The 26885-nt window shown below is 43.4% G+C and overlaps 1 protein-coding gene across 3 annotated transcripts in view; it reads right to left on the reverse strand.

Annotated features, from left to right (window-relative positions):
• Positions 1–26885, reverse strand: part of ABTB3 (ankyrin repeat and BTB domain containing 3) — a 175841-nt gene that overhangs the window by 92393 nt on the left and 56563 nt on the right. Inside the window, exon 1 of one of the 3 annotated variants that reach the window (XM_082045623.1) lies at positions 24849–24865. The exons of the other annotated variants lie outside the window; for them this stretch is intronic. The gene's annotated coding sequence lies outside the window, so the exon portion shown is untranslated. Of the gene's footprint in view, positions 1–24848; positions 24866–26885 lie in introns of those variants that run through there. 3 annotated transcript variants of the gene reach the window in all.

A 26885-nucleotide genomic window follows, 5' to 3' on the forward strand; every position in this document is an offset into this window, starting at 1 on the left:
TTAACTAATATTAGGGCATTAATTTTTCTCAGAACTCTGTGACTCAGGCGGGTATGCTTAGGCCTCTTGTAGTTTACACAATTAAGGTGTAATGCTTCAAATCTGCTGCCTTGAACAGGAGCAGTACCTGTGATGAAACTAGAGCTCAGAGGTCTTAATCCACCAGCCCAAAGCCCCTTGTGTATAAGAAGTGAGAGAGTCAGTGGGCTATAAGATGCTCCCGGGGCAAAGCCAGCAGCACAAGACTCTCTGCCACAGCCACCCAGAGCAGGCAGCATGAACAATGCACTCGGTAAACATTTTAACACATAGATCCAATGAAGTTTCTGTAAAGAAGCAATGTTCTAGCTTGATGCCACACAAAGCGGCTTCACAGCACTGTACGTATGCTGGCATTGGGGGCACTGCCCCTTATTTACACCACTGATGGTCCCAAAACAGACCTATGAGCCCAAAACACCAATCACAATGAAGAATGAGAGATGTCCAGAGGGTCACACTGCACAGCAGTAGTGGGGTGGGAAGAGGAGCTTTGCTTCCACAGGGAACATACGCCTTGTCCAGGTCCAAGGACATTCTACAGCAAGCACAAGGACCCCATAACACACCTCCGGAATGAACTGGGAGTCATGACTCCCACCTTCAGCCATAATTTGGAGGCCACAGATGCCTCTGTGGCCTCCAGCAAGCGCACAGACCTACGCACACCCCAGCTGATCCCTCTGTAAAACTGGTGACGCCACCACAGAGGCTTGCTTCCGTGGTGTTTGGAAAGCCCCTTGAGAAGCACTATGCTACATAAACAGCCCTCCCAGTAGGTTTATCAATAAACCAATTCTCAAAAGAAACAGTGAAAATGGAAAACGGCAGCTTCATGGTGGGTTATTTAAACACGGACGGACGACTTGGCCTTGGCAGCAGAAGGGCGCAGGCTCTGCTCCTTGGGTGCATTTCAAAGACAACTCTGCTATGCAGAGGTGAAAATGAAGTGCCCTTAGAAAAAACTACTCCCCTCACCCAGCGCTGTGGACTTTAATAAATCCAGATGTCTAATATTTCAATTCTTAGAAATATGCCTTGTTAAAAAAAAAAAAAAAAACCAAGAAAGTAAAAAGAAAAATGCAAGGAGGAAAGCATGCTTTATATTCATTAAAGAGCTCAGAGAACTGTACAGTCTACCTGGGAGAGACGAAGGAAGGGGAAAAGATATAAAAATACAAAGTACAGACGTTTCAAATCACAGAGAGCAAATATTCAAGGGCAGTGAAATGTTATGAAGTAGCTTAGTAAAACTGTTTAACAGTCTCAAAAATACTTTCAAACATTTCATTATCAGGAAATCCAAATGTCAAAAAATCCTGAAAATGGCTTAAAAGTAAATACATTTTTATGAGTAAAACTGGAGTCCCTTCATTTGCTGCTTTATTTCCACAGCTTTCAGCTCACACTCTGCTCTAGTCATGTTGTCAAACTTATCTCTTCAAACAAGAGAAACAGAAATTACATTTTCCTGCATGCCAGAGGAAAAGTTCTCAAGAAAACCCAGCATCCCGAAAGCTGGGGCTTTAGGAAAACCATCAAACAGGCAGAGACCTTTCCTGACCACATCAGCCATGGTTCTTAACTAGATCCCCACCGGTATTCAGCAATTCAGTCTGAGACTTTTAGTAGCACCTTTCATAGATTTACAGGCAATAAATCTATCAAGGCCTTCTGCTTTTCTTTCATCTTTTGTGGGGGAAAAAGAAAATTATAAAGAAGAATGCCAAAGAAAAGCTTGTGCTATTTGCCAGGGAAAGAGAAGACAGTAAAAATAATTCAGGCTAGTCAAAACAAACCATACTGATGGAGTTGATAAAAATATGAAATAATACAAATATAATTCATGCAACAGTCCCAGGACAAGAGATAAATTTTTTTGCAAGCTGTCCTTCTGACCTTATTATTATTATTTCTTAAATCACTCCAACACTTTGAGCTTTACCAGTATTAACACAGAGAAACCCCTGCAGCTTTGGGGACAGAGGCACAGCCACTGGGGCTGCAGGCCAAGGACTGGAGCACGGTCCCACCAGCCCTCACTGCTGGAGATGGCTGGTGGGACTGGAGAGCCAAAGTGCTTTGCAGAATGAAGTAACCCCTATCAAGTTCATGCTTTTGAATGCAAACACGCTGGAAGGAACTTTATAGAAATTAACAACTGTGTAAAACATGCTGAATTTAAACTTAATACACAGCATTGTGATTTAAAACCACGGGCTTGGATTTCACAGTATTTCTTTGGTTTCATCTTTTTCTAAAGACAGAGAAGCATCACCCTCTCCTTAAGAGAAAGTTTAATGGAAACGCCAACGGTCAGTGATAAATGACTTTAACCCCACCAATGATTTAGCAGAATATTCTTAACCAGATGAAGCACATAGGAAACAGGTTTCAGACAAGGCAAAACTCATACCGATTTTATCATCAGCACAATAAAGATCAAAGATGGCGGGACTTTATTCTTTGCAAACTCATCAGCCTTTAAAAAAAAATCCAATTAATAATAATAATAATAATAATAATAATAATAATAATAATAATAATAATAATAATAATAATAATAATAATAATAATAATAATAATAATAAACATACCACGTCCAGCTCTCCATCACTACAGTGAAAAATGAGAGTAGTGCCAAGAGTCACTGGGACTACCACTGAGCAAAACACTTCGAAAAAGCCAGTCCCCTCTACCTTTCTTTTTTTTGGCTATAGCTAGATCTCCTCGGCAGCTTGCTAATCACTCACATCCAAAATCCCAATGGCAGGCATCCGGAAGACGCGCAGCCCATCCAAACAAGGCCTCTTGCTCTATGGCAGAACACACTTATCTCCGCAAAAGCATTTGTTTAACCACTCCAGCTGAAAACACAGGCGGATGACAAGCATTTACAAGTAATTTAACCTAAAACTCATTGTGGGGTTTGTTAGTCTTTGCTGGAAACAACATTTGGCAGCCATACCCAGCCTCTGCAGGCTCAGAGACGGGCACTCCCGGTAACACAAAACAGGGGCTGGCAACATTTTCCATGGCAAGCTTTCATCAAGTTTGCTGGTGATTTTTTCAGAGGTGCTTTGCTCTGACATTTTATGTAAACTTCACATCAACTTCGGTAAACTTCTGTTTAGTGAACTCCAGGAACTCATTTTAGTAAAAAAAAAACATGAAAGGAAAATATCCATGAAAATCTGAAAGAGGGAGTGAATAATTTGACCTGAAATCTCATGTGTTGACCAGATTTTCGCTGTAAGAGTAATCACTGAAGAAAGCACCGAATGGCAAAATTCACTCATCATAAACTTCAGAGATTTCAAGAAAGCACTTGACAGACTCCATCACTATTCACTCTGGAACATCTTGAAGCGTTAGGCTGGCCAACAAAAATAATTACATCATCAAGCCTTTATACCAAGCTGCAGCTTGAATACTTAAAGCAAATGCCAATTTAAGTGCAACGTTCAACATAAAGACTGGTGTCAGATCAGCAAGAATTCACTGACTTCTGTAGCTGAGCACTGCAACTGACTTCACTGGGAAAACAAACATAAATGTTACAATATACAGTTTAACAACAGTCCCCTCCAAAATCAAGCCATTGCTGATGTCCCCAAGTCTTCCAAGTGTATCCTACCCAAGACGCAAGACTGATAAAGGCCAACAGTTGGATCCAGCACTGGAGTAAGATGAGGTTAGCAGCTTGCTACAGAGAAGAAAGTGTAATTAAAACACAACTTCCATCTTAGAAGAAGTGATGCAGTTTATACTGCAATTGGCCATCATTCACAGTCAATCGGGATAATTTCACCGACTGAAAAGACGGTATTTGTGCTTAGCATCTTAAATAGGATTTACCCATTAAAAAAAATTATCCACAGCTCAAACTCTTGAAGACTACAAGTCTTCAATTCAAAATGCTATTATTCCTGCCTTGACATACGGACATGAAAGCTGCAAATCCATGAAGGGTACAGACAGACAAACACTGTTAGAAACAAATGTATCAGAAAATTCTGGATATAGCATAAAATCAATTGATAAGAGATGCAAGGATTTACTCAAGGTTGTCTCTTATCTGTAGGGTTACTTGGAAAAGGGAGTGGAAACATTTGGCGAGCATGGCAGGGATGCAACTTGAGCAGAAGAAAGTAGAGGGGAAGAAAACTGGAAGAAGGGGAAACAACACTGGCAGGTTTGCAAGCATAGGTGGCTTTTTGGAGTAGTTCCGCCTCAGCTTCAGCTACACAGGCAGACAAAAAGCTGCATCATGGCAAGACAGACACCAAAAAGCAGTAATTTTGCTCTTGTAATGGCCTTTAGACTCCAGGCTTTTTGCCGGTCAGGCTTTGCCAGCCAAATGTGATAACTCCTTGGGACAGCCACACCAGCAGCACCAACACAGCTCCTTCTACAGCAAAGGCGGGCTGCTGCTGTGCCCTTGCACGTGCAAAAATACAGCCCCATCTTGCACACTTGGAAACGATATTCACAGCAAAACTGCCCCAAGCAAGCACGTGGGCGAATAGCAATGAATCCATCTGCTTATATAATTGATCTTCGCTCAAATAAAGGTTTTATAGAGCTGCGCTGCAAAAGTGGGCGATACTTAAAAGTTGCTGCTTAAGAGACAAGGAGCCTACCAACTAGAAATGAGATATGATGTGAAGGGATTCTTTCTGTCGTCACAATTTTAATGTTTCTATAAATGTTTTACATATACATACTGTCTTTATTGTAAGGTTATATGCTATGAAGGCTCATCTTAAAAAAGGAGTGGATGTTTAAAGCAATGTAAATCCCCTTAAATGGCAAAGGCAGTCTATACCCTATAATATACTGAATCTACTAGCATTCCACTAACATTTAAGTGACCAGCATGAGCATGACCTGGACTAAAATTGAACTCCATAGCCCAGTATTACATGGCTGACAAAAATCACACATATTTTAACATATGCACTAAATAAAAACCAAAGAACCCTAAAAACTCAAAAAACCCCCACACATGCAGGAAAGTGATTGTACTCATCAACATATAGGTAACAAAATATAGAGACAAATTAATATTTCTGGGTTGATAATTCACTTAAGTTACAATATGGTCCACACACAATGTAATTTTTTGGAACAGCTTAGTTAATTGCACACCCAAACCACAATAAAGGAAAGCTAAGGTCACACAGTCAAGTATTCCAAAATTAGCAATTGCCAGATTAAATTTACTACTGCAATCGTCATTTTATTCTCTTGTGCACGTGCACTGCCACACATGGTTTTATTCCACAACTGCGTACCAGTTGTATTTTGGTTTGTTGGTGGTTTTTTTTTTTCACAGAACTGACAAGAGACCTGCAAAACTACTGGAAAGTTGGAATGAAAGCAGAAATAACAGAAGATTACAGTGATTAGTAGCTGATTCTAGAGAAAAGGAACAAAAGAAACCCAAACACCCGCTGTGTTTCCTTGTCCTCATGTCACTGAGATGGATGGCTTCACATTGACATGTTTCCAACAAACAGCTACTTTTTCTCTGGCTGAACATATAAAGAGCAAGTTCTCCTGGGAGAGAAAATATATATTTTTCCATCTGTAACAGGTAATATTCCAGGGAATGCAGAAACACAGGACAAATCTGCTTTTGTGAAAATCTGCTCTGCAATATCAGAGTTCCGGTCACCTTAAGTAGGACAGATGAACACCTGATAAACCCAAAAAAAGGAATAATCTGAAACTAAATTTCACCCTTTATTCTCTCAGCTTTAAAATAATAACGCCTCATTAGAGAAATATCTCATTAAAAAGCCCATCTGGGTCATCGTGCAGGTTCTCCGCTCTAACTGGCAGCACAAAACAATGGTGAACTTGGGGATGGGTTGATGTCCAAGAGCTTTTCCTTTTTTTCCTGTACTGAGCAAAGATTTGCCTGGTGTCTCTAAGGTCCCTGGCGGCAAGAAGATTGGGAGCCTTCAGTTTGTTCCCTCCATCATTAAATCTCCAAGGGAAGTGCTGTCTTTCATTATCACCATCATTAGCACTTCCTGGCAACTATTAATTTGGTTCCTTGAATCACCTGTCCCAGCTCTACTGCTTAAATCTTCTGGAGGAGCTTGCTGACTCCCTCTAATTCCAGGCAAAAATGTTTGCGTTATTACAAGTTATTTAAGAAAAGCTTTACAAAGCACAAGGAGCATACATGTCAAGGATGAGGTTCACCACCAGCATGGTATTTTTTTAACACCTAAAGAACCACATACGGGCCCATACGTCCCAAATCCTATGTTTATTTGAGATCAGAAATAGGAGTGCTTGAATGTAGACCAGCACTTGTGCCTTCAATGTCAATTCTTCAATTGTTTAATGATCCTCTCTGACCTTCCCACAGGATCAGTAGTGTCAACTTCACTTCTGTGGAGCAACAGGTGAACATGTCGAGAAAATCAAAGTGCAAAACAAGAAACAAAATGTCCTAATGGCATTTCCTTTCTTGAACGCCATTAAATCAGAAAATGGGGCCCCACTTGTAGTCCCAAAGGCAAAAGATACTGAACTGCCCTTCTGGTCACCTTCCACGTATTTCTGTGTGTAGTCGTACACTCAGGCACTCAGCTAACACCAAAAACAGACCAAGTGCAAAGCTTAAGGCTTCAAACCTTAAGATGGTAAATGCTTCCAGACCCAAACCAGATAGATTCAGACCGCTTACAGCACAACAGACCCTGACAGATGTTTCTGGAGTGTGCATGTAGTAAACAAACAGCCTAAGTGTCAGAAAAGCTGTTGATTTAAGGCCCGGAGTAAAAAGAACGTGCAGTTTTCCGGCAGAACATCAGCCGGATGCTGCTGCAACACCGGCGCACTTGGATCAGGACATCAAAATAGCCAAACCTGACACCTACAGCTTTGAAAGCTGGAACAAAACAACACCTTGCTTAAGTAGACAAGGAAGCATAACTTAAATTCCAGCTTGAGATTCAAAGCATCTTCATAAGGCAGTGCACACACATGAAAAAGCAAAATATTTTAAACCTTAGAAAATGCTTCTTCGAAAACTCTGTGTTGTTGAGAAGACAGATGCACTTTGACCCTCACATTATACATCACCTTAATTTCCTTTGCCACTTCATTCAGGGAGAACAACAAGGAACATGAGAGACTCAGACTTGGAGAGAATTACCCACATTGCTGGTCTTTTTGCACCTTTGAGAGTTTGCAAGAGCAAATACCCCAGATGTTTTCCATCCTCCCCTCTGGCTGAGACCAGCGAGACGTGCATCCTCTCCTGGCTCCAGCTGTGCCTCCAACAACACAACCATGCCACCCTGCCTCCATCTGCTCATGGCAGCCCCCCGGATCGAGAAGGGGCCTCCCCGCAAGCTGCCAGCTGAACCCCATGGAGTCTCCCAGCCATGAAAATAAATATAAATGGCTGGGCTCTGCAACCAGCATAGGCCGCGGAGCGAGCAGATAAGCCACTCGATCCGTAGCTCAGCAGGAGGCTGTCACTTTTGGCAAGGTGTTGTGAAAGGAAAGGACCTCTGCCAATGTCTGGACCATCTCAGTAGGTAGCCACCACGCTGACCACCACTGCCTGCGTTCACAGGTCCAAGGCTCGGTACTGTTTCCTCCTGATTGCACACGGCACTACACCAGGGGTGCGGTTGGCCCACGGCTTTAGTAACATCCAAATTGAGAACTATCCAGAAGCACAAAACACTGTGTCAGGCCAATCCTGACTCACGTGGTGTTTTTCTCAGCTCAGGGAAGACTGAGGAGGCCGTTCATTAGCTGCAGCCTTCACCCATTAGCTTTGTGATCTGCAAAGGCAAAATACTGCTGAGTGCTCAAGTTAGCAGGAAGTCTTAATGATGGCAAACGCTGGGAGTGTGACTCAAGAAAACCAATTTCCTCACTTAATTTGGACAAGGTGAACCTGACAAGAAGATACTGCAGTTACACTTACTCCGTTGTACAAACTCAGGGCAGATGGAGGCTGCTGGCTTCAAACCAGGGGCTACTTTTTCTACAAGGAGCCCAGGAGACCTCACCCTGTTTTCTGTGGATTAGGTTTATCCACCCCTCAGATGAAGGTCAGAGAAAGGCAAGGTGTGCTGCAAGACACAATCCCACACCAGACACCCACCTAGAGCAGGTGTGCGATGGGAGCATCATCCTAGCACAGCTTACAGAAATGGGCTTCTCCTAACACTCGGGCAATCTCAATCAACTAATGAACAATTTTACAATCCAACTTCTCTTTTTTTTTTTTCCCTTGGCCACCTTAAGCAAAATAATTACCCTGGCAACAGACATAATTTGCCCTTATGTCCACATGCACAGGGCTTTTGCTGGCACAAATAACCCAGCCAGATGAAGGAGAAAGTTTAAGGATCTGGTAATTTCAGCATAAAAATGCAGCCAGTGCATGACTAGGTTATAGTGGTGCAGGGTGTTGAGGAATATGGTCCTGTATGTCCCAGCACTACCTCTCATCCATCATCCTTTGTTTCTCCTTCATGTACGGAAAAGCAACTTAAATTATCAGGAAACCTGTTTTCCATACAAACACAAGGGAGATTCAATTATTTAATGAAGAATGGCTTTTGGACTATTCTGGCTATGAAGAGATATGGAGTCTATTCTCAAATTTCATAAACCCTAAACTTCCAAAATTACCTCAGGAGGAACACACAGCCTTCCACCCTGCAAACATATGCATATGTATATCTTTGCTTAATTGAACTGTTACTCATACGTATAGATGTTTGCAGAGCTGGGGCCCCTACCTCTTTGTACTCAAGTTGCTTGACAAGTAAAATGCAAATGAGGTAATATGCTGCAAATGCAAATTATGTATTATTGATAAAAAGTTACAATTCAGCATGGAGGATTTAAAGAAAAAAATATTAAGGCCTATGCAGAAAGAAAGTAGCAGGGAAATTATAGAATATTTTGTAATGTTTTACATTTTTCTATTCTATTTCCAACTATTAAACATTTTTCTATTTATTATCCCTCCAAATGGAGCACTCACATTATATGCCAACTTCAGACTGCATACTGATACTGAGACACTATTCTGCTTATCAAGATGTGGGTTTTGCTATATTAAATTAAAAAATTCCCACAGAAGGCACCGAAACGTGGTGATGGCGAGAAGGTGAGAGAGGCAGGACAGACCGCTGTGCTGAAAAGCTCTGTTGTGTTTGGCCACATATTTTTCTCATTTGTTTAGTCTGAAATTCCTCCTTCAGTGACTTTGGATTTGTTACCTTTTCGGAAGGCACAGGAACATCTGGACTCCATATGGCTTGCACCTACTCCATGCCAAATGAAGCTATATACTGTTTTCTAAAGCCTTTATTTCCCCCAGCAATGCCACCGACAAGGTTTTAAATATCTCCACAACAGACTACAACGTAACCTCAGAATCATTCAGTTTGTTGACAAAAATTCCATGGCAGTGCATTAACTGTGGCTGGGTTAGCTAGCATTTTTTGCCTTGTCCTTACTTTTTTTCCCAAGATTATGATAATACAAAGGCACATGTACTGAGAAGGCAGTCCAGCATTTATGTCACCTGCACTCAAGGAAGTTGCCAAGATAAAGGAGGGAAACAGGTCATCCTGATGGTCCTTGTGCAAGGAATTACACTTCCAGATAGACAGTTAAAATTTTCCTTTGGTCTCCTTATTTCCCAGCTCTTGATGGAGCCACCTTGAGTTTTCTTCCAAGAGAGTAACAATTTTTGAAACTCAAATACTGGGGAGTGTGGCATAACCATGTAAAAGTATTTCCTCCTCCCTTAGATAAAAAAGAAAACATATATTAATGACTCTTGTTTGGCCCCTTCCTGCTAGACATTTCTGCACCACAGCATCTCCCACGGGTCTCTCTCACATCCACCACTGCTGGAGCTGCAGCTACTGCAGAGACAACAGACTGAACTGAGATTTCTGCCAGCCAAATCCACTGATGCAGAGGTTTGTATGACTTTGAACCTCGACAGAGGGTTGTTTCCCTATTCCTTACTCTCCAGGTGAGATGCAGAGACCCAGAAACACTCCACAGATTATTTGGACACTGTTCCAAATCTAAATGGGATTTGAAGTATTGTCTCCGTTCTAGAATAACTGGCAATCTGTGCATTTTTTTCCTGCTGTACATCAGGTTGATCTCAGCAAGGAACTCACTCAGGTTCTTTATACTCAAGGAAATATTAAGCCACAGATCCCAACAACCACTACATTGCATCTGAGTTATTATGCTTTGTTTTGCTATTAACAAATTTCATCTTAGTATTCAGGCACTAGACTGAAATGGGGAAGACTGGAGTCCACTTCTACAAACTCCACAAGAGGCCCTGGACAAGGCACCTGTGTGAACTTCCACTCTTCTCCTGCCTCTCATCTGCCCACAAGATACCAGGCTTACAGGGAAAGGAGTGAGTCTTTCTCAATGCAAAAAATGTGCCTACCATAATGCAACCAGCAGCAGCAGGACCTTCTGATTTAAATTATAATACAGTCAGCAACAGTCACAGTAGTACCTAGGCTCAGCTGGTAGATGGGCTACTTTCAGTGTTATTCCCCAGGTACAAGTCAAAACCACAGCAGTTTATCCCAGCATCTCAAATGCTGATGGGTCACGTAAAACCCACCTGTGCTCCAGGTGTTAATTTGCTAAGGCAAATTTTCCTCTTCACAAATACCTCCTCTGTCACTGAGGATATATTTAAATTCTGCAGTAATCTTTGCATGAATTTACCGATGAAGACTGCACCTTCCTCTTCTTTCAGGCCAAGCACCTTCGGTGCTATTAACCTCCTTGCCGATTAAGGATAACAGCACTCAAAGAGGTGTTTGCACACAAGACTATGCATTTACACCGAGCTGTCTGCAGACACGTGTAGCTGTTACACCATGCAGACAAAGTGCTCACATCACGCCAGGCACTGCACAGCCCTTCACACGGCAGCATGGCCAAGCGGGGAGGCGTCCAGGGACAGGGGCTGTGCTCCCCCTCAACTGCAGGCTCCTCCTGCCCCGGTCCCATCCAACAAGCAGCCCGACAGGCTCCAGCAGAGCTGCCTGCAGCATTAAACATCCAGAGGACAGAGCCTCTGCTCTGAGTGTCCACCAACCCTTTGCCGTGTTTACTGCTCGCTAGATGCTGCACACAAAAAGCTGCTTCACCTCCACTGCTTTCAGCACCCACAGATCTCACTTCCATTCCCACAGTTCAGATCTGAAAGGTACCCAGTAATCGGGCTCTCATCCAGGAAGACACTTGAAGTGCCTCTTTGAACCGTCCAACACTATTCGCACCTCGTGAGCTTAAAGGCTTTGCTGGGTCAACGCTGAAATTCTGACACCAGGTACACTTCTTTACCATCACCCATGCAAACACAAGCAATGTGCACTCCTTTCTTGCTCACGTGCACACGCACATCCCTGTCCTTCCAAAGCACAAAGCCAAACAAAGAGCTGCTCGCGTGCAAACATCCCCGAGAGAAGGAACCGCATGTGGCAGATGCTACTGCATTGCTTAATGCATCATTTAAAGCCTTTCGGGGATTGTACCATAGTGATGAGTAATTTGGCCAGAATATTGTCCAGAGACTGTACTGTGTGGATTAGGGCACCTTGAAGGTCACTAGCTGGGTCAAAAGCAAGAAAGTCCTGCTAAAAACAGAGCTTAGCATCAGCATAGATCTTGCAACGAGGATGAGAGCAGAAGTGCTTTCGCTGCTGAGCCTCCTTGTGTATAGCCTGTACATAAAACATGCTGCAGATCCATCTGTGGGAAAGCAGAAGCCGGCAGCACACTGTCTATTCTGTGTCCAACCCTGGCTTTGATGCAGGGCTGGGTACAAATTCAAAATGCCAGGAGGTCAGCAATCACAAACCATGTCTCCACCACGAGCACCTTTTCCCTGCCTGACGGTGATGCAAACGTCACATCTGAAAATCAGATGAGACAATCTTAACTTGTCTTTAACAGAAAGAGTCTCGGGTCAGCGGAGACAGTGACTGCTCAAGTGCCACCTTGATTTATGCAGCTGTAAACTCTGGCCACATATGAACCCAAGCAGAAAGGCAAGTTCATGAATTATGAACAAATAAGGCGTGCCAAAACACATCAATCATCATCAGTCATGGACAAGCCAAGCGCCATCAATTCGTAATGTTGACATTTGCACAAAACTTATACAAACAATCAATGGAGTCGCATGGCTGACTGGAAAAGGAGATGTCGGGTTTATGTCATTTAACACTAGACTTTTCACTGAATGCAAAATGCTGAAAGACCTTAAGATAAAATTGACAGAAAGTCAGTGCTCTAGTCAAAAGTCAGATAAACTGCCTTTGCCCACTACAGAGAATAGTTGAATTTACCCATTAATTCTTTTCTTCAGTGCTTCTGGTGAAAGCCAAGCCAGTAGCTGTCTCCCTAAACACATGAAAGCTTGAGAAGTTAATTTTACTCAGCAGAAAACCTGCACTCTTTTCCCAAGGAAGAGCCCGAGTGAAACATTTTTAACTAGGTAACGAATGTTTTAAATCGATAGAACAAAGCTGTACCAAACAGACAGGATTTGCAGCCTGGCACTCACAAAAGCAGAAGGACAAACAATATTTTCATGAGAGGTTTTTTGATAGAAACTTGCTTATTGGCACGTCATCTTTAGATTACTATATTATCAGCTATTAGACATTATTTAGCCTCCTAATATCCTTTGCTTTATGACTACTGATTGTTGTATTAGGACGGCTTGCAAAACAATACAGCGTCATGCTTTTTGTGCTCTGGCTATGAACCACGGAGCTGCCAGCGCTCTCCTTTCTCAGGCAGGAACAAGTATTTCCTGAAAGCGTGTTCTGGGCAGAGTGCGTTGAAAGAAGAGGAAACTTCTGTGGTTTTCTTTCTCAACTGCCACACAAAAAAGGACTTCCTTGCATTTGAAATGAAAAGGGAAGACATACCTTCCAGATAGCAGAGCAGCCTCTGCTATAAACACAAGCTGAATGCAGCTCTTGTTTTAGAGGCTGTACAGTTACTGGTAACAGTTTTTTCTTGAAGGCTTTTAAAATAAAAAATGCTGCCGTTCAATTGCCAGAAGGCTTTTGCTCCACACCTCAGATCCGCCACTGCAGCACATGCCAAAGCAAAAGCAAACCATTTCTGCAAGCACAGAAGGTGCCCTCTGGGAACGGGCAACCACCTCCGCGAGGTGTGTGGTTCCCACCACCCAGCAGAGCATCCCAAAACCACCCCGCAAGCTTCAGCAGGGTGATCTGGTGCTGTCAGAGCCACCCGGCCGTGTGGGTGTAAGGCAGGTGTACCCAAGTCAGCGTGTAAAGATCTCAATGAGATAAGAGAGCATCTGTAATATTTGCTCTTCAGTCAGCACTCCTCTCCCCTTCCACAACATACACACAAAACTGGGCACTGATTCAGCCAAGCACAAAAGCATGCACTTAAATTTCAGATGGTAAACACTGATTATAGTCACACTATAAGTATTATTGTTGTTGCTACGTGGAGGCACAGCATTAAATGCAAGTGCTTTGCTGAATCGATGTCTTGATCTCTTTTTACTTGTATCTAATCCTGCGTCTGAGACAGACCGTAAGCCCTTGAGTGTGGAGAGAAAAAGAATCCTCACAGAAACAGGCATGTGAGAAAAGGGTTAACTATTTATGTAACATTGGATACAACTCAGGTTTCACTTCACACTTGAGTGAGATTCAGAGCAACTCTAACAACCAACCCCCAAAATGTAAGATATTCTCTCTCTCTGGGAAAAATCTTAAAAAGTGGAATTTGGGAGAAAGCAAGGGATGTGCCTACACTGACTACTGGAGCTGCAAGATGGGGTGGTGTTTCTGAGGTCAGGATGATGACCTGGGAGCCTCCCAGTTTTCCAATGCCTCTTTCCAGGGGCCACAAGACCAGGTCAGCCCCACTTGCCAACCTCCAAACCAGGACTCTCCTCTCTGTGGCTCCATCTTCCAGCATCCCCCGCTGGGTCCTCATGGCAAATGGAAGATGCCAACAGCATCCAGAGAAGTTATGGATGCCCCATACCTGGGAGTGTTCAAGGCCAGGGTGGATGGGTTTTTGAGCAACCTGGTCTAGTGGAATCGAACTAGATGACCTTTAATGAACCTTTGAACCGAAACCATTCTATGCATGCTATGAGTCAACAATCTCCCAGACTCGCCTTTTACCTGGGATGCAGGACCTGGCCATGCCTGCAAAAGTGGAACCTGCTCTTATTCTGCCACAAAGCTGACTGCCAAAAGAAGGGCTCCAGGGTCAGGATCTTTCAAAAAAAAAAATCTTATCTGAAGGGGCAGGAAAACTTTGCTGACTGTTTGAGCAGTTAAACCACAAGCATCCCCGGCTGCCATGGGGAGTAAAGGGAAGGAAGAGAGCTCTGCAGGACAGGGAGAGCGGCCCTTTGCTGCACACAGCTCTGCACAGCAAGTAATTAGTGCATTTCGAGGTCGATATGCTGCAATTGATTTTCCTCTCACTTACCGGTGTAAACTGGGAATAATTCCATCACAGTTGATGTAAACATAAGTATAAAATTGGTTTAAGTCGGAAAAGTGCTGGGTTGACTCTGTTACTGTATCGGAAAGCAGGTTTCAAAAGAACAGTCTTTATTTTCATGTGACTATGTCTACATCGATAAAATTGCCATGATTATTTTTATTTGTTCTAATGTTGTTGCTCAGTTTCATACTGTAACATAAAGTGTTGTCAAGTCAAAATCCAAAGGCCTGTGAACATTCACAAGAATCCATCACATGTGCCACGAGCTTTATTTCTGCAGAATACCCAGGCTGAATGTGTCAACAGCTGTTAACACATCCAGCACCTTAAGCAATCCTCAGGCATGAACACCATCATCTTCCTCACCCGCATGTTCCCCCCTCAACAGAAGTGGAAATGCTTCTCCTGTTCTCTATAAGGATAGTCAGAGAGACTCTCCTTTTGTGCAGGAAAGAGGATTTCTTTCTGCTTAAGGCACAGCCTTGCCAGGACTGATATCCCAAAAAACAAGAGTTGATGTTTCCCGCTAACTGTAAGGAAATTACAGATTCTTTGCCATACCAAAAAAATACTAAAAAATTGGTGGCTTAAGTTTTATATACAAAAGGCAAGTCCCCACACCAGGACCTGATGTTTGCCTTTTGCTGTGCGCTCACACAAGATGATGCCCCACACTGCACTCGGATAAGCTCAGAGCTGTGCCAGGGTCCCACAGCCAGGGGCTGCAGCAGTGGGTCCAGCCTGCAGAACTAACAGAAGATTTGACAAAGCCTGGGTTTAACAGCCAGCCCCCACCCCCAAAGCAGGGGAGGCATTTTCAAAAACACCCCGGAATAAAATAAGATAAACTTATTGCCATACTTCAAACAGGAGATGGCAGATTTTCCTGCCTGCCGCTGAACAGAGGCAGGGCATCTCTGCTTCGTGATGCCCAAAGCGAGGGGCTGCCTGCTCTCTGCAAACACCATCCTGCCTCCCACAGCTCAGATTTATCCTCCTGCAAATTCACCCACAGGTGCTGCTGTCAAATGTTTAAGTCCATAATTGCCACCACAAAGAGATTTGTTCTCCAAAGGTTTCTAAAGCTAGCTGCTATTTTCTCCAAGATTATAGACAATAAATGCTGATTACACTTATTAGTAGTAATATTGTTATCATCATCATTATCATTATTGTTTAAGTAAACCTGCCTAATAACAGTCCTGAAGAGAACAGAACACAAAGCTTGAGCTCTCTATTTGGGTCAAGTTTTTCTCAGTTTTAAACAAAGTACATAAAAGCATAACAATACTATCAAACACAGATACAAAGTTTCACAAAACATTAGATTCTCACATCAATTATTATTTCTCAGTAAGCCGACATCTGTGGGATCACTCCCGGGCCTTTTAATTTAGCATGTCTTCTAATTAAAGGAAGATTAAATATACTTCCAATAATTGCTCCTCCTTCATCTGTCAGGCTCAGGCTTCTGTCTTTCTCCCAAGCCCTTAGAGAGGGGGTGCTAAACAAAACCACATCCACCACAGCCCCCCTTCCCAACAAGGGAGAGCACCTTCTTCTGAGGAGAAGAGTTTCCCCATGTGCCTAAACAGCACAATGGCTGGAAGAGCATTCTGGTTTTCCACTGCTCCCTTGAAACCTAGGGGAAGAGATGGCCACCTCCAGAGACGGGCCTGAACCTCACTTCTCACAGAGGCAGCAGTAAAAAATTTGCTTACTCCTTCCAGAACTGTGGTCAAGTGCCTGAACTTAAATGCGGCAGATCTTGGCAGGCAGACTTGGATGAGCCCAACTCAAGTCCAACCCTATCCCTTATCCAAAGGGACCTGCTATCCGACTGTAATCATCCACAGTGCTTCCATGTGTTTTCCCAGAGGCTTCCCCAGTGCCCTCCGACCCACAGCTTGGTTTCCACCCGGATATTTCAGGCACCAGCATCCCATTATGAATGCTGGGGAAGTTACACCCCTACATCAGTTCAGGACCTGAAGAACAGATCATAAAAGCCTGCTTAAAAACTGGTCCTAGTACCCATGAAACCAGCTGTGCTGACAGATGGTCTGCAAACCACATGCACATAAACGCACACCCATAGACGCTTGAGGATAATAATCAGGTCCCTATATGCAAAAAAAAAAAAGAGCTAGGAAAACTGCCTTTCTATCTCATTTATCTTGATGAGGGAAAACACCTGGATTTAAGTGAGTTTGAGGAGCAGTGAGGAAGAGTTTGGCTCTCCTACGGCCATGGCACAAATCCCACCCCTGCTTATTTCCCATGGCAATTGGACTTCCCGTCACCTCTCCAGCACATTGTACCTTGAAGACAATTGCTGGAGGACAGGCGGAGCCAACAGCGACCTGCCATGAGAGGTTCGCTGAAATTTCCACTTGTGGAAACATCATATAAAAGAGCAATCCCTTTGAAACGTACCTCGGGACACACACACAGACCCACAAACAGCCTCTCCCATAAAATGTAAATATTCGAGATTTATCCATCATTACGATTACTTTCAGGTGGCACGTACAAAGAGAGAAGAACCGCTGCACTTGAGAGATAAGGCTTCATTGTCTGTCTGACTGTAGCCCAGAGATGGAACACAGGCTGCACAGACACCCCCCATGCACACCAGCCTCAGCGGCTGCAGATGACACCTGCCCGCCTGCTCCTTCTGATAGAAGGAGAAGCTTTTTCCCTACAATGTCAAAGTGCTGAGAGAATATCTGCTGGGCTCAGCCTGCACTCATGCAGCTTTTTGGTTGCCCTCCATCCTGCTCGGCTCTACTATGAGGTTGCTCCCCAGGTCATCCGGAAGCACATAGAGCTGGGGAGGATCAGTCAAGGGAGGGTTGTTAAACTTCCTATAACTACAAGGAAGGAGCTGAAGCCCAGACACTGGGAGCAGCTGTGTGCCCGGCCACGCATTTATGCTCACACGGTGCAAGTGCAGCATCTACAATGGCTGTGCAATGTGAGATTTCAGCAGGCTCGCTCCCACCCAAACCTGCTGCACCCCAACCCACAGCCCAATGGGAAGGTTGGGCTCAGCCTGTGGCAGTGCATGGCCCCAGCATGCGCATCCCCTCACTGTGGGGGTACCAGGGCTTCCATGCACCCAGGGTATGAGCTGGTCCTCAGCCACCTCCCCCAGCACCAGAGGTCTCCCAGGCTCATGGCCACCCTGCCTCTGCCACCGCCAAACTCTGCAGAGCTTCTGATGTACAGTTTTCTAATACAGGCAATAATCAGCTAAAATCAAGACATATTTAAAACTTTATTCATATGGCTAGCCCAGGAATACTAGTTCTCCCACTAGATGGGACATGAACAGCTCACTCCACCCATATCAAGTTTGAGATTAGTAATGATCACTCACTACACCAACTGCAACAGACCAAAGGCTTATTCTCATGAAACGTCATCAAAATAAGCGATATACCCATTCCACTCAAGATAATTTGCTATTGGACAATTTTTAAATTTATCCCTAAAATAAACTCACTCTCATCCAAAATCAGGGAACCACTTCAAATACTTCAAAAACTTCTCCTCTAGAGACAAGTTTTGCAGAAAACAGAGAGGGCTCATGTTGGATCTGCTGAAGATTTGGGGTGTGACACTGGTGTGCTAGGTAGACGTGGGTCTCACATTTGCAACTCCATGAAATATCACATTCTTCTTGCCACCCACTAGTTTCCTTCCCTTTCCTGATCTGAAGCTCTTTGATATAGAGTGACTTCATGTCTGCATGTGGCAAACCTAGTGTGACATACCTTCTGGGCAAGGCAAACACTATGTCACAGCAATAACAAAGGTGGGCTGTGAATCACTCCTGTCCCGTGTGAAACAAGACTTTATTTCTCCTCTTTTTCCTCCTCCACCCATCATTGCAAAAAAAAAAAACCCAAAACTTCCAGTGTAAGACATGAGGCTCGGTGTAGCTCTGTGACTGTCAGTGGGGCCAGTCCTCAAGCACAGATTACCTTTGCTCATGGATGATGCTCTGAAAAGAGAAGTTTCTCCATGACAATTCAAAATCCCTCTTTCTGGACAGTATCCCTGCAAAGCTGAAGTACGAGTACGTGGGAAAACGGCACTGCTTGTAGGCAGACAGCTCCTAACTACAGCATTTTAATTAAGAGCTGAATCATGTTCCAACTCATGTAGTAACAGCATGTAAAATAATCCCTTTAAACACCCGCTTGCGCTACCTACCCCAGTGCAGCAGCAGGACAAGCAGAGGGACACTCCGCACGCTGCGGCTTCTCAACAGCATCCCCTTCTCTTGCATTGCCCTGCCAAAAAGGAGGGGTGCGCAGGGCTGGGAGGAGGCAGGGGGACAGCGCTGTCCCCAAAGCACCCACAGCTGCGTGTTTCACCCCAGGGAACACCCTGCACTGCCACAGCCTCCCTGGGTGGAGGGGAGACCCCAGGAACCTGCTCCTTCTCCTCTGCCACAACCCTCCCTGGGGCTTCAGCCCTGCTCTGTGCATAGGGGTGGGTGGGGAGAGCAACACCCCCCCAGAAAGCTGCATAGAGTCACCTTGCCATCAGCAGGAAGGGGACCTGGTCGGGATGCTCCCAGCCCCACCAGTAACATCACAGCGCTCCCGTGACTTAAATGGGATGTGTGGGTGCCTGACAGCTCTGCCAGCCCGTGTTCGTAACAGCCAACTCAGCACCCCACTCTGCAGGGACTGAGAAACCTCTTTAAAACAAAAATCAAACAAACAAACAAAACCAAAAAAAAACCACAATGCCCCCGCCTCTTTTTTTTAAGGGGGGAAGAAGAGGAGGGGAAGGGGAAGAGTATTACAAAGGAATGGAGCTGTTTCTCTCACTCTTTAAAAAAAAATATATATTTTTATATATATATATATATATACACACACACACACATATATAGTGCCTTCATTGTGCAATGTCAGATGTGAATATCATATTTAACATTTAAGAAATATGATACTGTTTTAAGGGAAGAGAGTCTGTTTTACCCTACAGGCACAGAATTTAGAAAGGTAGGCAAGTCAGCTCTAACCAGCACCAAAGTAAGTGTGGCTGAGAACAGCATCACCTGCACCCAGGGCATCACCTGCACCCAGGGCATCACCTGCACCCAGGGCATCACCTGCACCCAGGGCATCACCTGCAGCGGTGCTGGCCAATACTGAGGTTAATACCTCACTTATCTTTTATAAGAGAAGGGAAAAAAAAAAGGGCTCATCTTACCTTGTGACTACAGCCACAGAGCTTGGGGGCTTCATCAGAAACACGTTAATGTTGATGAATTCATATTTACAGGGTGATTTTCACCTTCTTACTCTGCCCAAAGCAGAATGACTCCTCGTCTCTATCTGTTAGCAGCTCCTACTCCCCAAGACCTAAATCAACCTGTCTGACTTTTCTTTTTTGTTTCCCTAGTCTTGGAAGTTCGGACTAAAAGACAAAAGGAAACTGTTGACAGAAGAACTAAATATGGAAATACGCAACCTCATTAATTGACACGAAGAGCTCTCAGACATGAAGAAATTCTGACAAGGGAACTTGTACAGATTCCAGTATACTGCTTCAGACATGCTATGTATATGTACTTGTATCTATATACGTATGTGTGTATGTATATATCTTCCTGAGTCTCAGGGGGCGCAGAGACCTGGTCCAGGTTCCTGGGCCGCTGGACCACCCCACCAGCAGATTCCTCTTGGCATTGCAGCAACAACCAGGAGAAAACGTGCTGACTCCAACCACTGCCTGTTTCTCTACATGGCCTCTTTTTACCTACTTGCCATCCAGGGGAAAAGGACAAATTATAAAGCTTTACAGTGGAAATCCATCCCTGAACTGTGGTAATCTCACTCTGCTCTGCTTTACTTGCTCTTACCCATAGCCAGACCAAAACACAGCCACTTAAAGATCCAAAATTTTAAAACAGGACAAGGGCCATTACAAAGGCTTAGGTGAAGCTGAGCTAAAGGCAACCTTTTATTCTGTGTTCTAACATTGCTTTGTCATTCACCAGTGGCCAGGAACGATGCTGCTGCTTCCCTCAGAAACTTGCCCCAGTCTGAAAACTGTAAAATTGCAAAATCCTTTCTGTTCTAACCTGCCTGAATACAGCCAAGTTTCACTGCGAGGTTCAATCCATTAGCTGATTAAAAGCTATAGATCACGCTGTCTTGGACACATTCAGGCCATTATGAATAAGACCTGTCAGGAAAGCTTCCAGCACAACTGGTATCTTTGAAATTGCTACAGTTAATAAAACTTCACGTTCAATCGTTCTTCAAGCCCACAATACCAACAGGCAAAGAAATTTATGGTATTCTTTGAAACTACATATTTAGAAGTGAGTTACAGGTACAGCAGCTAATTCCCAAACAACAAAAAAATTATCCCAAAATAATACCAAAGGTGCTGCTACATGCCAGCAACAGTCTGCTCACAAGAATTGTACTAAAAAAAAAAAAATCACTGATTAATTCCAGCTCCGATTTTGCAGATTTACTTCCTACAGAGTAAGCAAAACTTCAAAGTTTCTCTCTAGACATCCTTCTTCATATCCATCTGTTTATTGCCATTACTCTTAAAAACAAAATAATAAATTACGCCTCTAGCCAATGCATCTAACTATTATTGACATCAGTTTACCATGAGCAGGATTCAAAACAAGGAAAAATCAGAATAAATAACAGAGTCTTTCAGGGTCTGCAAATAAATGCTGATTGCTGAATGGCAGCCACTGTTCCTCAGCATTGCTACAAGAGGTCTTTCCAAGTCACCTCCCCATATACCAAAACTCCCTTGTATCAGCAAAGCACTTCCCTCATGCTTAAAATTCAGAGGGGTGAGAACCTGCAGCCATCTAGGAGAACTCACAACTCCCATGCTAGCACCAAAATACTACCAGCTGTAGCCAAATTAGGCAAGTAAATGAGGAGAACGGAACTGGTTTTTGAACATCCCCAAACTTACTCGACTGCTGCCTCCGACATCAGTTCTGTCTTGACAGGCAGAAGAAGAAAATGACAGGGTCTCCTCTGCCCAAGTAAATTCCCCCTCATTTCTGTCAACGGTGAACTCAGTCCTCATAAAAGCACTCCATCAACGCACCTGGGCATGTCACCGTCTTTTTATTAGTGTCACGGCAAGCCCCCTATTACAGGAGATTTATAAGACTTCTTAAAGGCTCAGCAAACCTTCTCACTCTTTCAAACTCTGACAATAAATAAGTCAAGATTTTTCTTCATCTGCACATTACAGAGATATTTAAGTACTTGCCTTTTAGAGCAGCAAAACCTAAATCTTGTCAAATTGCTAGCTGCACATTATTTACCTAAATAATTTATCCTTATATGCTTCAAACGATCTTCAAAGAGGCTGTAAATGTTCCCAGTGTATTCAGCATTCATGGCCATGAAACAAATAGTTTATGCAAATACTTTTAGCTCCGTTTTCATTTGCCAGCTAGTTGCCATGTCCTGATCTCAAGCTCACCAAAGGCAAAGAAAAGACTCCGTAAATTATTTATGACTCCTTCTTCACCTGCCATTCTACATGAATGGTACCCTGTGAGTATTTGCAAATGTTCTGTGACCTTGTGAATTATTTTATTGTAGGATGCAGAAAAGCAGCTTTTCAAAGTGACAGGGAGTAATTTACAACCTGCATAGTCTGGCAACTCCACATACATATTAGTGTTCTTCATGTAGTGTTATTTAAAAATGTATGCTTATTGTTAAAACATCCTCCACTTTCAGAAAAGCAAAAAAGTACCAGGGGAAAAAGATTATTTGTAATCATGGCTACAGTTCCTCTTTAAAAAAATATTATCCTAAAAATATTCTTGGTCTTACTATCCCATTTAATAAACGGCTAACAATAAAGGTTACCAGATCTTGTCCATTTTGATCAAAGAACTTAAATAACAGTAATTATCCCACTTGACAGATCACAATCAAAGTATCTAAAACTGTTTTTTTCTGCTGAAACTCTCAGGATGAAGAGACATGCTTCTCCAGGAAAGGGGTTTAGAGCCAAGCTACAGAATATGAACAGCATTTATTTACTTTAGAAAATGGAGGGACTTTGGGGCAACGAAAAGGGTAGTTTTAACCCTTTTTCACTCTTCAGTTCCTAAAAGCTTTCTAGTGGCACCGCAGATGCGCAGTTCAGTGGAATGGCAACAAGCTTGCCTTTTTTAAGACTTATTTTTGCAGAGATCTCATAGGTAATCCCTTGTAAACTGCCAACCAGAGTTTGAAAATCACGGCACAAAAGGACTGGGAGCCAAAGCAGCCATACAGGCAAATCCACTGGGGGAGAGGTCAGATAATGCCTGACTACCATGGACATGAAAGGAGAATCCAGGGTTTACCAGCTCATGTGACTTTTTATACATTTAGATATTTTCCTCTCCATACACATGATTTCCATGTATGCATTCCATTATGCCCTTGCTGATCACCTGCTGTCATCTGAAACTGGAAAGAAAACACAGCATTTATCTCAAAAGGAAACAAGACAAGTGATCACCACAACTCCTAGAAGCCTCAACTTCCAAAAATAAGAACTTGAATACTAAGGACACCAAGACTGTGAAATGAGGACATAAAACTAAAGTTTTCAAGACTCATGAGTTCCTTCAGTCAACCGAACACGCTCCTTAGTTGAACTCAAATATATCTACCAAACTAGCGTTACCAAAAAAACCCAAATGTGTGCTATCTGCACGTAGAACAAAAAAATTTGGATAACTGAAGGAAATACTTTGAAGAGGACAGGAACAATGAAAGGCCTGGACCTGTGAGAGAAGACTGAAGTGATCAGCTTTGCTCCGAGGTCAGCAAACACACCAAAGTTGGCTGCAAATAGAAACGAACTGATTTGTTCTCTGCAATGACAGTGCACAGAACAGGAACTTCTGGGCTCAAACTGCAGGAAAGAAGATCTAATTTAGGCATCATGGAATGCTTTTTTCCAATGGTAAAGATAACCCTGGGCATGTTTGCTGAGGGAGCTTGTGGAATTTCCCATGGCAAAGACTTTTACAAACTAAATAGGCAAACTCTGCCAAAAATGGTGAAGACATCCTATTGTGTGTTACGGGGTGGACTCCTGAAATAATTCCCAGAGCTATTCTTATGAGTGTATGATAGATTCATGGACTGAGAGATGGTAAATGCCATTATCAAGAACAGAGATTAAGAGTTCCTCCTAATTGTGGGTGAGAACAGGAGGAAGGACAATGCTGACTGAAGGACACTATTTGCTTTCAAAACTCCTGTTGCCTAGTGTTTCTCAGGCTCAAGACAGTAAACTAATGACTCTGATTACATAAATGGTTAGCCACGATACCCATATTGCTAGTTTAGTGCTAAACACAGCCATATTAGAGGTGAAACAACATGAACACAGTTTTGACAAATACAAAGACAACAATGTACAGTGTTCAAGAAGAAACTGGGCAACACCCTCAGACACATGGTGTGAACTGTGGGGTTGTCATACGCAGGGACAGGAGGAGTTGGAGCCAATGATCCTCGTGAGTCCCTTCCAACTCAGGACATTCTATGATTCTATAATTCTATGTGTAGATCCTTCTATCTCAGGACGCCAAAGCACTTCAACCAGGCTCCCACTGTGTGTGCTGATATCTCTGCTTTACACAGAGAGGTGAGGTAGACAGAGTTTGGTTTTCTGCGTGCAGCCAAGGTCCTGGTGACAGAAGGTACGGACACCCCAGACAAAGTGCTCGTGATCTTCCCATCCTCCTGGGATTTCCAGCTGATGTAAATCCACTGACTTCTCGATGACTATCTGAGGTTGCAGAGCATCTTCCCTAAACTGAACAATGACAGTGACTGTGGAGGACTGAGAAGTAACTCACTGGTGGAAAAGATGGGTCTGAAATAATCTGACAGAAGACCTGAGGTGGCTTCCAGGAGCTTGGCAGGCTTTGAAACTGCATTAGCTTCCAGATCCATTTGTCTGTGTCTTGTTTTTTTCCCCACTAAGAACTGGGGTTTAGAAAACTACCATTGATAAAACATGGGAACCCGGGACATGAACAATGTTTCAGCCACCTCTGTCTGACCTCTGTTTTGTATTAGAGGACATTTTAAAAATAATAATAATAATTTGCCATGCAGGTGTATTTATAAATAAGTATCATTTCCACCCAAATCTAATCCTAAAATCACAAGTACTCTTCCAGCTTAAAGGAATGACAGTGCAATTACCTTTGCAGCAGCATCTGCTCCCAGCACTTGCTCCTGTGTTTGCTGTCTCTGGCAAACCAGACAATACTGCTCTGGTGCAAACAGAGGTTTGGGAAAAGAGATAACACCCCAAAACATAATTTCTCAGGCTCACTGAAGAGCTGGTACAGACTTGATAAACAAACTATTGAAAATCTCTGACAGCGGTCAGAAAGGAAATTTATTCCTTGAGTCTCATTTCCAAGTTTATGAAATAGGGTGGACCAAAAAAAAATCACTCGTTGCACACCAGCAACACTTTAGAAAAAGACCTTTTGAAAGCCAGTTGCTGTAAATAGCTGTGATCACTCACTGCCAGCCATGGCTTCCTGCTCATGAGGACTTTTCAGATGACTCCAAGGCACGAGCCTTGTCACCAGAAGCTTTATTCATCCTGTCCTGAAGAAACACCGAACCAATGTATTGGGTTTGTCAAAGGGACAAAGACTTTGCAGCGTGCTATGTGTGCCTTGTGCAATGATGCTCAGCTCCAGGCTTTTCCTGGAAGATATCAATTGCTCACACTGGGTACCACTTTCCTACATGGTTTTGAACACAGGTTGCAGCAGGACCCGGAGAACCGGGCTAACGAAGGCGCCCAATGCGCCCATTGGGCGCCTTCGTTAGCCCGGTTCTCCGGGTCCTGCTGCTTATCATTGAACACTCATCCAGCCACTCCATCCAGGTCCTTGCAGGCATCCAGCTTTCAGGTCCAGCACTCCTCAGCACCACCTTTCAGCAGTAGGAGAGATATCACAGCCTCATTTTTATCCCTGGAGGTTTAGCCCCTGATGTCTTACCTTATAAGCATGCACCATACATCTTCACACTAGCCATCTGAAGACATCTTCAATAAGTTTCTATCACTAGATTACCTGTTATTTTCCTACCTTACTTTTTAGCTGCTGGAGTAACATGAAAACATGTTTTATCTAAAACGTCCTCCAACCTATTAAGATTTTCCCACCTGCTGTATTCAATACAACATAGCCAGGAAACACGGGTTTCCCTTAGATATTAACATCAGCTCTTCCTACCCAAGGGATTGCTCCTGCCAATGTGATAAAAGACATTTTTACCTGTCAATCCACTGAATATGGAGACATCAACACTACCCCTTCAAGGCAGGCCTCGATCTTTCCAAGCTGCCAAAGAAGGAACAGCTGCTCATTAGAGAGTGTTTTGGTTTTTTTTCCTCAGGACAAAAAAACTTATTTGAGCTGAGAATTAAATGTAGTTTACCTTTTTCGGATGTCCCTGTGCCTAATAAATTGGAAGCTATATAGGCACAACTAGTAGCAGGGAAACTCAAGATGGGGCATGACAGACTGAACAGGTCAGATTTTCTATTTCTCTCCCCTTTCCCTCCCTTCCTCACCCAAACACGCCTTTTACCACCTCCTTACAAGTGATGGAGTAGTAGATAATGAGGAGGGTCCACCTTGAATTTCAGAATCTAATAAATGCTTCTGAAAACAAAACATCTCAGCAGAATGGCCCAGCTTCAGCAAAACAGCGTTGTTAATTATTAAGAGGAAAAGTGCCAAAAATATTCCAATTAGCCTCAGTCCTATTATCCTCTTGCAGCTGTCTTCGCTGAGGAACTTCCAGAGCTCTTTACCTGAGATCTTAAAACATTTTTAAAGGAAAATTAATTTAAAAAAAAGCATTTGAGTGCCTGTGTGAAAGCTGCTGCTCTGAACCAGCTACAAAGATGTGGCACTTTGTGCCCTGTGGCCTAATGCTATCTCTCTGTTGCAAGTACACACAGAATCCAAGAAATTTATGTCCAAGTTTGTGTTTTGCATCATTCTTGTTCATCTTCTTAAGGATGCTACTGTTATATGTGCTGGGTTTGGACATCAACTCAACTTTTTCAAAAAAAAATATAAAGGTGATAGCTAATTTAGTTTAAGTTTTCATTGCCCACTCTGATGGATGGGATCACATCTCCAAGACTGACTTTGCAGTACAGGTTGTGGTGCTTCCTGAACCTATTCCTGCAGCCATAAAGGCCAT

The sequence above is a fragment of the Streptopelia decaocto genome (assembly GCF_964273445.1).
Source record: "Streptopelia decaocto genome assembly, chromosome: 1".
NCBI classification, from domain to species: Eukaryota; Metazoa; Chordata; class Aves; order Columbiformes; family Columbidae; genus Streptopelia; species Streptopelia decaocto.